The sequence below is a fragment of the Hypanus sabinus genome, chromosome 1, assembly GCF_030144855.1.
Source record: "Hypanus sabinus isolate sHypSab1 chromosome 1, sHypSab1.hap1, whole genome shotgun sequence".
Taxonomy (NCBI): Eukaryota; Metazoa; Chordata; class Chondrichthyes; order Myliobatiformes; family Dasyatidae; genus Hypanus; species Hypanus sabinus.
In genome coordinates, this window is record NC_082706.1 from 159,367,255 (window position 1) to 159,380,238 (window position 12,984).

General features: G+C 40.5%; 1 protein-coding gene across 8 annotated transcripts in view; it reads left to right on the forward strand.

Moving 5' to 3' along the window:
- Positions 1 to 8,900: 8,900 nt before the first annotated feature.
- Positions 8,901 to 12,984, forward strand: part of trappc9 (trafficking protein particle complex subunit 9) — a 551,561-nt gene continuing 547,477 nt past the window's right edge. For 3 of the 8 annotated variants that reach the window (XM_059979899.1, XM_059979949.1, XM_059979955.1), the window contains exon 1: positions 8,903 to 9,070. The gene's annotated coding sequence lies outside the window, so the exon portion shown is untranslated. Of the gene's footprint in view, positions 9,123 to 9,383; positions 9,667 to 9,748; positions 10,046 to 12,984 lie in introns of those variants that run through there. The other 5 variants (XM_059979921.1, XM_059979908.1, XM_059979914.1 and 2 more) reach the window with 5 other exon arrangements.

The following is a 12,984-nucleotide window of genomic DNA, read 5'->3' on the forward strand; positions in this document are numbered from 1 at the left end:
ATCTTGTATAGTTTTATCAACAGTTTTCACCATATGTTAATGTGAAGAGTGAACAGTAAATGGTTAATCTTACTGCGATCTGGTTTCATTGACTGTGGTTTATCTCGACGTTGAATTCGGCGTTATTAGTACACCCGAAGGAGAACTTTACACCTCTACAAGGTCAAACACGGGGGGAGGACATCTGTGAGGCTGCCTTGAATTGTTTAAGAGCCAAAGCAATAAAGACCACCCACCTGGTGTCAGTAGCTACTGATGGGGCACCAAGTATGACAGGAGCGCACAAGGGATTTGTGGCTTATTGCAGAAGTCAGTGGACAGAAAGCTGCTGACTTTTCACTGCATCTTGCACCAAGAGGCACTGTGCCCTCAAACATTTCCTCCAGGATGCACAGAAGTAATGGTTGTTGTCATTCAGATTGTCAATAAAATAATGGCAAAAAGTTTAAATCACCGTCAATTCTGTTTGTTACTGGATGAGCTGGAAAGCGCATATTCTGATCTCCTGCTGCACAACAAATTCCGGTGATTGTCAGGAGGGGAGGTGCTGAAACGCTTTGTTGCGTGTCTGGAAGAAGTGAAAACTTTCCTGGGCAGCAAAGGGCTCACCTTTCCTGAGCTGGAACAGCCAGAGTGCCTGTAAAAACTACACTTCATGGTAGACATGACAGTGCACCTGAACACGCTGAACACAGCTCTTCAGGGGAAAGGACGCACAGCCCTGCACATGTTGGAGGATGTTTTGGCATTCCAGCGCAAGTTGACAGTGCTTGCCAGAGATTTACAGAATGGCACATTGTCTCACTTCCCCAATTTGAGAGAGTTCAAACAAGCTCACGAAATGATAAATTCGGAGTATTTACATTCTGCAGTCATCGCAATGCAAACATCGTTTGAGAAACGCTTCTGTGAGGTCAGAGAGGTAAAAAACACATTATCCTTCCCGGTCACTCCCCTAAGCATTGATCCATCCCACTGAATACGACTGCATTGGTAGGTGTGAGTCAACCTGATATTGAGATGAAACTGGCCGACATAACCGACAAAGACATATGGGTGTCCAAGTTTAGACGCTTGACAGCAGACCTTGAAGATGTTGCCCATCAGAAGGCCGTTCTTGCTCAGAATCACAAATGGAGTGATATTGAAACCCTCCCCAAACCGGACAAACTTGTGTTCGAAACATGGAATGCTATCCCCGACATTTATGTAAACATTAAAAAGTATGCACTTGGCGTCCTGTCGATCTTTGGATCCACATATGTGTGTGAGCAGGTGTTCTCCAACATGAACTTTATTAAAAACAAACATCGCGCACGCCTCACAGATGACAGTTTGCGATCTTGTGTAAAGATGAAGGTGACGTCATACAGCCCTGATGTGCAGATGCTGTGCGCTGAGGTCCAGGAGCAGAAATCCCATTAACCAAGTATGATAAATATTTTAATTGCCTATTATTTTATGTATATTCATATTTTTTCATTGTTCAGTGAAATAGTCCTCTTATTTTTCATGTTGACAGCTGGCTGACGTTATTTTTGGTTTGCTGCTGGCGGACAATTTAAGTTCAGCGTTTTTCATAAATACAAGAAGGACTCAAATAGACATTGATTATTTTACTTAAAAGTAAACTTCAACCCAACGTCTTTTTTTCAGAGTTCAAAATGTTTTTGTTGCATGCAGAAATGTAATTTCGTTTTCTCTGCAGGAGTTCATCGATTTCATAAATGCAACACATTATAGTTTGTTTATACATAGCATAAAGGCAAAAAAAAACGTTGTATACAGTGTTATTTCATTTTAAATGTCAAACGGGTTTTGTGGCTCCCAGTGTTTTCTTTTCTGTGGGAGACGGGTCCAAATGGCTCTTTCAGTGGTAAAGGTTGCCGACCCCTGCCCTGGATGAATCAAGAGATCTGCAATCTGCTGAGGGCTAGATATGTGGCGTTCAGGTCTGGTAACCAAGGAAAGTACAGAAGGTTCAGATATGACCTCTGGAAAGTCATCCCATGTGCAAAGTGGCAATTCCAAACCAAGCTTGAATCGCAAAAGGATGCACGACAGCTGTGGTATGGCTTGAATGCTATCACCTCTGACAAAATAAATCCAAGTGACAAATGTGACATCAAGGTTTTGCTCCCAGATGGGATCAGAGGTGGACAGGGTCAGTAACTTTAAACTGATTAGAATAATTATTTCAAAGGATCTGTCCTGGGTCTGGCACATAAGAGCTCTTACAAAAAAAGGCACTTCCTTAGAAGTTTGTGAAGATTTGGTATGTCATCTAAAACTTTGATGGATTTCTACAGATGCATAGTGGAGAGAATACTGACTGGTTCTGTCACGGCCTGGTATGGAAACACAAATCCTCTTGAATGCAAATGTCCAGAAAAAGTAGTGAACAGAGCGTAGCAGGTAAAGCCCTTCCCACCACTGAGCAGTGATCATCAAGGTTCTCCACCATTTCCAGGCCAAGCTCTCTTCTTGCTGCTGCCATCAGGAAGGTGGTAAGAGAGCCTTATGTCCCACATCATCAGGTTCAGGAACAATTATTACTCCTCACCCATCAGGCTCCTGACCAAGGTGGATAACTTCACTCACCCCAACAATAAGATCCCAACTGATCCTACAACGTATGGACACACTTTCAAGGACTCTACAACTCCTGTTCTCAATATGTATTGATTACTTATTTATCTATTATAATTATTTTGTTTTTCATTTTGTATTTGCACATTTTATTGTCTTTTGCAGACTGGTTGTTTGACCATCTCTCTTTGTGTGTAGTTGATTGATTCTATAGAGAATGTATTTATTGTGAATGCCCACAAGAAAATGAATCTCAGGGTAGTATATGGTGACATATATGTATGTTGACAATACATTTACTTGGAAGTTTGAACTTATAACTTTGATTGGGCATTTAAAAATAGCCAAAAAGCTTTTGACAGCGCAAAGATGTCTACAGACATTATGGCACTTGGGGTTGGGGAGTGACACACATCCTTTGTGTCAAGACACTACAACATTAAAGTTCCTGACTAAAATTGAGTTACAGAGAAACTGCAACTGGGAAATATAAAAGCTTCTGTTTTCACAGCAAACTTCCAAGAGGGAGAGAGTCCAGGTGGATCAAAGATAATTTCACTCTCCTGACGCAATGTTTTATACTTCAGTATCAGAATCTGAATCAGATTTAATATCACTGGCATATGCCATGAAATTTTGCAGCAGTAGATTGCAATATATAATAAAACAAAAAATTATATATTTCAGTAAGATATATATACTATTTATATAGATATTCATTGTCCATTCAGAAATCTGATGGCAGAGGGGAACAAGCTGTTCTTGAAACATTGACTGTGTGTATAAAGGCTCGTGTGCCTCCTCCTTAATGGTAACAATGAGAAGAGGTATGTCCTGGGAGATGGGGGTCCTTAATGATGGATGCTGTCTTTTTGAGGCATTTAGTGCCCATGATGGAGCTGGCTGAGTTTAATACAAAGACAACAAAGAATGATTAACTACAGGTTCAGTTATTACAATCACCTACTCAACTTTAACATTTGGAATATAGTCAGGTAAATTAACAGAAATTACGTACATCGCAACTAGTACAACCCCCTTTGAATATTTAATACTGCTGAATGTTCCAAAAGCCTCTGAGTACAACTGCAGGCACCTAAAATTTACGTCTTTTGTTACTGTTTGAAGGATGACTCCATGAATATACAACCAACCAGAAGGTTAAGCATCAGAACAAATCTGTCCTGAACTGTGCTTTAAGTGGCAGGGAGGCATCCTTAAAAATTATAGCTTGTCTAATCGTAAGGAACTTGTCTAATCTATTATCTTTTGCTGTGCAGTTTCAACGGGACAATGTCAGAATGTCCCACATCCAATGATTAGTTTCACTAGCCACAATGTATCAGATGGAAGTTAAATTGTGTGCAGGTTTTATTTCCTGAAGACTGTTTCTTATTTTAGTTCATGCATAATGATACTATCTATAATTTCATAATCCCAGATTGATTGTTAACATACTAACCTCTTGGCTCCTGGACAGAGATCTGTCCCAGAAAGGCCAAATTTTAAGGAGGATCTGATTATGTAGGCAGCGAAATTGTACTTCATTTACAATCCCCTCTCCAATTACTCACTACTATGTCACTGTGGAACTACAGTTCCACCATCCACCATCGCTAACTGGCTAACTGTCAAAGTAGCAGAGACAGTAATAAAACATTCCAGGCATTGAATCACATCCTTTTCTTTGATACATTTGTACTGTTGATTGCAACCAGTTTTTAAAGTGCATTTTTTCTCATTTATAACACTTTGCGTGTTGCCTCCTTCCCTGCTAGCCACAGATGTGGCAGTTAGTAGTTACTCTGTGGGCAGGGGGCACCAGCAAGGTATAATAGCTTTGTTTCAGGTTCACAGGGAACAGTTTACATTCCATGCCATGATAGGGAACTGTCCATATTATTGATGGATGGAGTAGAAAATTCTTGATTACTCTATTTCCTTACTTTTTGAAGACTCCGAATTGGAGTTACACTCTGACTTTGCTTCTTTGCAGGAATGGGACCTGCTCTCAGGGCTTCATGACCGGCTGCTTTTTGATATCCCAAGAAAATGGCCTGGAAGACTAATGCGCCTTCAGGGTGCCGGATTTTCGCTGCTCTGGAGATGGGCTGATTCAAGGCCAGTGCCCATGACTGAATCATCATGGGAGAACATGGAACATCGGAAGCAGAGGGTTAGCTACCACAGGCTGTGCAGACATCCCACCTCTCCTGGAAGTTCTGGGAGTCTCCCGCATTCTGATAGTGTCTCCCTGACGCCCGCAAATTATATACAATATCCCAAAAATCAATTTTTTTAAGAGCGAGCGGGAGGGAGGGAGGGAGAGAGAGAGAGAGAGAGAGAGAGAGAGAGAGAGTGACAGTTGTAGCGAGAGAGTGACAGAGAGAGCATTCTGATTGGTCTCTCTTTGTGCTAAGTGGACCTATCAGTTTTCTCTGTGGGCTGGCTTTACAGTTGACTCTCTCTCTCTCTCTCTCTCTCTCTCTCTCTCTCTCTCTCTCTTTCATTGTCTATCAGTTCAGTGTCCTGCAGCGCCATGGCAGAGTGTTCCAAAAAAAGAAAATATAAAATGTACTTCACCCCAGACTACACTAAAGTGTACCCCTGCCTAATAGGGGTCAAAAATAATGACAGTGTTAAATCAACACGTACAAACAAGCTGGATGAACTCAGCAGGTTGGGCAGCATCCGTTGAAATGAGCAGTCAACGTTTCGGGCTGAGACCCTTCGTCAGGACTGAAGAAGGAGGCAGCAGGGGCCCCATATAAAGAAGGTGGGGGGAGGGTGGAAAACCAATCAGGAAAGATCAAGGGATGGGGGAGGGGAAGCAGGGAGGGGATAGGCAGGTGAGGTGAAGAAGGAATTCTGCCTCCTTCTTCTACCCATAGTACTTTCCCCTTAGATTCCTTCTTCACCAATTCCCTCCCTCCCCTTCCCCCATCCCACTTCCACTTTGTCCCCTCTTCTAGCTGCCTATCACCTCTCTCATGATTCTGCCTTGAGTGTGTGTTTGTGTGTGTGTGTGTGTGTGTGTGTGTGTGTGTGTAAATAGTTTCAATATGATATCAAGTAGATTGTTCTTTCATAATCAAATGTCCTGTATAGATACACCCTTGGAGGTCGACTGTGGGGGGGGGGGGAATGGTGGTGCTACCTCCCTGAAATGAATTTTTGCAGGGTGGGATGCCTGGGCTGAGTGTCCAGAGACCTGAGTCTTTCTGGGGCCGACTCTGGGTGGAGAGCTCAGAAAAAGCAATGCAACAAACATAACTTCATAAATCAGCAAGTTGTTATGTCTCCTCTCTCACTGTGAAATGGGGACACCTCTTTTTCCCTTATTCGGGAGAGGGAGCCTGTGGTATGATGAATTACCAGGTGAACGAGTAGTCTTTGGGGTACTGCAAGTCTGTGTTTTTATTGATGCTTTGCTGAATGCTTGAGTGCCTGATGGAGGGTTCCGATGCATTTTGTTGGCAGGGGAGGGGCAGTCAATGCTTTGCTGCTGCTTATGCCATGGGAGGGGAAAGCTGGGGGGACTTTGGGGTTCTAACGTTTAACTGTCATTCATTCTTTGGGGCACTCTGTTTTTGTGGATGTTTATGATGAAAGGAATTTCAGGATTTATATTGTTTACATTTCTCTGACACTAAATGTACTTTTGAAAACTATTGATGAAAGGACCAGCTCATAGAATTAAGATGGGCATGTTGCCATCTGGAGACATACATAGAATGTAGTCCATTTAGAATTAAAAAAAGGACTTTTGAACTATAAAATATAAAAATAATTAATTGATAATTAGTTGGAGAAGGACTCATTTTGTTAAGTTATGAGAAATGCAGCCCAGTAACTTTAATAGTAATTTAAAAATTGGAAGTATTTTAAACAGGAGATACCTTAATTACGGTGTAGAAACATTAACAGAAGAGAAGTTTATTGTTCTGGAAATAAAAGTGAATTAGGGAAATGAAGCTGCTGACAAATGTGGGATTAAAATGTAGTGAAGAATTTAAACAAGTAGTGATGAATTAGGAGCTAAGTAAGACAGAGTGAAGTTGTAGCTAATTTCCATATCTGGTAGTTGTTGTCCCAATGATGCTCTGTGCAGTCCTGATCACTTGCTGAAGTGCTTTTTGGTTGATCTTGTTGCAGATAGTGTACCATACTGTCATGTAATGGTCCATATGTTGTTAGTCACACTGTTAGTAGAAGTTTAACAGCAGCTTTTGGGGCAGATTTTCTCTCTTTAAACTCCTAAGATGGTATAGGTGCTGTTGAGCCTTCCCTACTATCAAGGAGGTGTTGGTGGTCTATTAAATTAAAGCCCTACCTAAACTGTAAAATGAAGTTCGCTTGATTTGTGGACAAGGCATGTTGAGTTATGAAAGGATAATGTTGATCCTTTGTTAATAGAGGAAATTTAAAAAAAACATTGGTTTTATTCATTTCTCAGGGAAAATATTTCCATAATCACTTCTTGTATTTTTTAAAATGCATTTTATATCTGTAAATAATGGAGTTGTTTTGTGTCTTGTGTTGAGAACCAGTGGCTGCCCTTCCTCATTCATTCGTCATCATTCTTCAGTAAGGACCAAATAACTAGTCAGGTGACATTTGAAGCAGATGGCCCAAGACATCAGACACCTTCCGTCTTTCTCATATCCAGCCTGAGGGAAGGTCACCACTGAACACATTGCCTCATCCATTTCAGGAGCATGTTTCACCAAGTGACCTACTGTCCCTTACCAATGGAGCCATGTGATTTACCTAAATCTCTGTGAACAATGAACATTTTGCTTGCTCCTAAAGTCAGTTATGAAACTGCATTTGTTGGAAATTGGAAATAAGAGCAGAGAAGCATTTCTTTCTTTAATGGTTACTTGATATGCCAAGGGCCTGGTCTAGAAGATTAGCACTCCTTTAGGGTGCTGGATTTTTGTGGCTCTGGAGGTGGGCTGATTTAAGGCTGGTGCTGCCGACACACAGGAGAACACTAGGGATTGGAAGCAGTGGGCTCCCTGCTAGCTATGTGCCCAGGGTTCTTTGGGCAAAGGGCTTGATAAAAGTGATCATCTATTGCTGTATTAGGGGAGCAGTCTGAGGGAATGAATGTCCTCTTTCCACTCCTATTTCTTGCACTTTTAAGTGCTTGAAGCTCAGGTGCAATAGGGATATAAAATTAGCTGGCAAAACATTGACAACTATTGTTTACTAGACAGGAGAGAAATTTTGGTTTGCATTTTGTCTTTCATTTCCTCCTAAAGTGCTCACCACTGCCTCAAGTAAAGCTTCTATCCCACTGTAATAAAAATATTGAATGGACCTCTTCTACCATGAGATTGACTCTTGGCCTCACAATCTACCTTGTTGTGGCCTTGCACTTTACTGATTGCCCCCACTCCACTTTCTCTGTAACTGCAACACTGTATTCTGTAATAGTTTTGACTTTTCCCTTGTACTAATGTCATCTAGCAATCTGATGAAATGATCTGTGTGGATGTCGTGCAAAACGTTTTTCACTGCATCTCACAACATGTGACAATAATAAACCAATTTACCAAATCTATGATTACTTGCAGCACCCTATTTACCACATAAATACATACATGTGCTGTGAGTAGAATTCACATCTTATCAAGTTTTGAATTACATGGAAAATCAGGAGGGGTAAAAAGCATTAAGGGGAAGATCTGTGAAACTGAGATAATAAATAATGAAAAGGGGGTGGTGCAATGCAACAGGGGATGATAATGCGTCAAGAAATAACGCTGGGTAACAGTTGAATAATTATTTAAAATTTCTCCTCAATGTGCATAGATATTCTCCTTTCCATCACAGTCCAAATCATATTTTAACCTCGAACAAAAACGTCCTTATGGTCATTTTGCCCCCTTTTTTACGGTAATAGAAGCAAGTCAACGGTATTTTAGTAGGGTGTTTTTGGTAAAGCTGGAGGGGACTGGAAAGGAAACGTATCTAATTCTCGAACAGCATCAAATCATTGCAACGTACAGTATGTCCTCTACCTATATATATATATAGACTTGTTCCGCCTGGACTCAACGTTTTTTTCCCTGTGATTTAAAAGAAGGATTTGTGCAGTTGCCTTCCCTCCCCGGACGCAGCAGATCACCGAAGACGTCATCACTGCTTTGACATTGACGCGCTTCATGTGGGGCGGAGTCAGCGAGAGGGAATCTGGCGAGCCCGCCGTGCGCGAGCCTGACCTGCAACGTCACAGTGCTTCTCCAAACCTTGCGGCCGGACGCGAGATTGAATGACAGGTGTACGCGCGAGCCTGGTCGAGCGCGAGCCGGTGGAGTCCGAATGTGATGGCATGAGCCTGCGGACCAATTAAAATCATTTGCAACAAAAGGACAACGACTTCCTTACTCGCGCATCGGGTTACTTCCCAGACAAACTTCTGATAGCGGTTGCGTGCCTCTCTCTTTCGTCGGCTTTCCCTGCTTGTCGGCGGGTATTGTGTTTAATTCCTGCAATGTGAAGCAATTAATGTGGAAAAGATCGGTGTACGTTAACGGGAGGCATTAGAGGATTGTTCATGTTAGATATGCAACGTTACGCGACTGAGGTCGCGGAAATGTTGGGAATCTCAGAGGGGTTTTGTTAGTGACGCGGATGGGAATATCTAGTTATATATGGACATGTAACACTGAAAAAGACGAGAGTTTATTGTATTTACCTCCTCTTAAACTGAAGTGTTACCTGTTGTTACATCAGTGATATGCCCAGAGTCGATTGGTTGAGTCTGGACGGTCAGTGGAGCGTTATTACCTGGAGCGTATTGGTGCAGCTTAGGCCTTGTGTGTTTCCTGGTTTCTCGGTTTTACTGCAAATCGAACTGGCGTTACATTTTTTTGCAGGAGCATTAATTATTTCGGGCTTTAAACAGGAAAGTAGGCTTTCCATAGTAAACATGTAAAAATAACTCATTTTATGAATTGTTCGCCTTGCAAAGTGAGTGCCAGTTTGGAGCAATGTTTGCTCATGCAAAGTAAAGTGTTATCAATGCAGTAAAACTTCAGTTTGCAAAAAATATAATGACAAATAAAGGTAACTTTCCATTGAAATCTGATTTTAAAATAAGCCGTTTTTCAACAAGAATTAACTAATCTTAGGTTATAAATTTAGTGTATCGCCAATTAGTGAGAAAATGTGAGTTGGCATGTTTGCAATTTGAATGAAACATTCTTTTTCTTTTCCTCACTGACTTTTATTTTCTGATGCTATCCTTAGTTCATGTAATTCAAACTTCTGATTCCTGGTAATCTTGCAGAAGTCAGGTCAGGTTGGGCAGGAAAATGATTGGATGAAAATGTTACCTGAGCCTGTTGCTTTTTTTAAGATCATTTTATCAAATAAGTTTGATACATATTATCAACACCAGTAGCATATCAACAATTCTATGAAGTTTACCAATGTTTCTAATCTGGTAATTTGTTTAATAATTTAATATGTTTATCATTTACTGTTAAATTTAAACATTTAATTTTTAATTGACTTGATAGTTTTGCTTTTCACACTTGGAGTTCAGGGCTTTATACATCCTACTCCAGCTTGGACTGCTATTTGGGTCAATGCAGTAAGGAAGAACTGTGCTATGGGGAAGTGGTGTTTTTTTAGGTAAAGTATTAAACAAAGGTCTTAGTTGTTTCCTTCAGGGAGATGTGGAAGATTTTATGGCATCTTTTAAAGAAGTGTAGAAGTTTGCCCAGCAAATGTTAGCTGGTTAGTTTTCTGGTTAATGGTTTATCCCAATAAAAGTAATTAAAACAGTATTTGGTTATATTATCAAGGGATTCACTCAAACCCAGCTCAAATCTGCATAATGTCCTTAAAGTTGGCCCTGTTGCGGTTCAGGATATTTTAGCTGGGAATATTAAATGTCCGTTATTACCCTTTTTTATGTAGGGTTTTCATCCTATACAATAGGTGATATAAGTAAAAGTTGGGTCTGGTCACTGATCATATGTCTACCCCCTTTTACCAACTCTGCACCTTCTTTTATCATTTACTTTTTCCTGCCTTCCGTCATATTGCAGATTTGTCCCTTTTTTTCCCTCTGTTCTCCACTCTCTGCTTCCTGCCCTACTGTTTAACCTTTTGCATAAGTTTTGTACTTGCAAATACTTTTGCAGTTGTGTCACTTCAACCAGTTGGTTCTGGAACTAACCAGCAAAACCCAAATAACTACAGTTTAGCAGCACTATGATTGCTTTACATTAAATTGGGCTGTTTATTTGTTCTAATTGGTTACTTGCAAAAATTATGTATAATGTTTTTCTTGTAAATGCTGCTTATCTCATGTGCCTCTGTTGCTGCAAGTAATTTGTTCAATGCACCTGGCTATACAGTACATGCTTTTGACAGTAAATTCAAATTATTTTTTTGAAAGTGCATCAATAGTGAAAGTTTTCGTTTAAGTATTACAGTATGATCTTTTACAACCCACTGAATGGGGAGACTGGACTGCATATTTTAAGTTTGTGTCACGTACAGAAGTTCCTCGGTAATCATAATGCCTAAATGAATGAAATTTAAATCCATAACTTTCTGACTTGCATGTGAACCAAGGCTTGCATTGTCATTGTGGAAAATGTTTTGAATGTCTTAAAATAGATTGCATGTAAGACTTGAACTTCAACTGCAGCTTCTAACCTGACAGTGTCTCAACTCTACACTTACTTCTTTTATCTCTTGCCCAAGATCCACCCACAGGATTGTCTTGGTGGACCCTTTGTTTCTAACTGTTTTTGCTCTATTGAAGTTGTCCTGTCGTACCTTGACTCCATCCTGTTCCCTTGTCCAGAGATTTCTACTGACCACCTCAGATTTTGATAACTTCTGATTTCCCAGCCCCTACTGTTAATAAGTTTCACTTTAGATATTCATCTTCTGCTGGGAATATTAAATATCCATTATTACCCTTGTTTATTTTCTCCAGCTGCATCTCCTCCTCCCTACTTTTTCTGCCTTTTGCAGGGTCATCCCCTTCATTCTCAGAATCGTAACCAGGTTTAATATCTTTGGGATGTCATGAAATTTGTTTTGCTTCATGTTTCTCTCATCTGACACTTGGCACTTCCTGCTGCAGTCACAGATGGTGTGACACTTTTCCTTAAACCTCCCCTCATCACTATCCAGGGAACGAAACAGCCCTTTCAGGTGAGGTAAGGTTTTGCATGAACTGGCTCCAATCTCATCTATTGCATTTGATGCTCCCAACGTGGTCACTGCTATATCCACAAGGCACACAGTTCATCACAGGCTTTTCCCCTTCCATATCTGGATCCAGTGCCATCTGTCATTCACCTCTCTCGTAATGGTTCCCATTCTCCCATTTTTAAACATTTATCGGATTTTGTACTGGTAGTCTTTTGTGTTCCTCCCTATCAATTTCAACACAAAATTCTGATGTAGATGTTTCTCCCCACAGATGCTGATTGAATCAAGGCAGATTGTTGCTTTTAAAAATTGACCATCCGACTTGCTATTGAGGAAGAAACGAAGTGTGAACTTCAACATTAGCTGAGGCCTCACATTACTGTTATTAGAGCTTTATTGTCATTGCTCAGGATAATAAAATTGCAGTGCTGGTCCATTCAGTGCAAAACAGTAAATTGGCAATTCAATTACTAAGAACACTGACTAAATTTAAAATAAGTAGGTTATTTAGAATTACATGCAAGTCAAAACTGAATTAAAAACAATCCTAAAATTAGAAGAAAGTGGCTGCCCCATTAAGTATTGTGCATGCCTGTTATAAAGTATAATGATTAAATATAGAATAACATTAAGAATTAAAGATATATATATTTTAAAAATAAAGAGCTCTGAAATCAAGGGAAGGTAGCAGCCTCATTTATACCCAAGTACTGCATATGACCATGTATTGCACTTCGAGATTGTCTATAGTGTTTATGGATTTTCAGTGGGTGGGGGCCCATTGTTCAGTTGCATAATAGCTCTGGGGAAAAAGCTTGTTTTTCAGTTTGGATGTCCATGCCTGATGGTAGGAGGTTGAACAGGTGATTACTGGGTTAGGATGAGTCCATCATGATGTTGTGAGCCTGCCGTAGACAGAGTGAAGTTGTAGTTAATTTCCATATCTGGTAGTTGTTGTCCCAATGATGCTCTGTGCAGTCCTGATCACTTGCTGAAGTGCTTTTTGGTTGATCTTGTTGCAGATAGTGTACCATACTGTCATGTAGTGGTCAATGTGCTGTTAGTCACACATCGGTAGAAGTTTAACAGCAGCTTTTGGGGCAGATTTGCTCTCTTTAAACTCCTAAGATGGTATAGGTGCTGTTGAGCCTTTCCTACGATCAAGGAGGTGTTGGTGGTCTAAAAGCTCCTCCGTGATGTTCACTA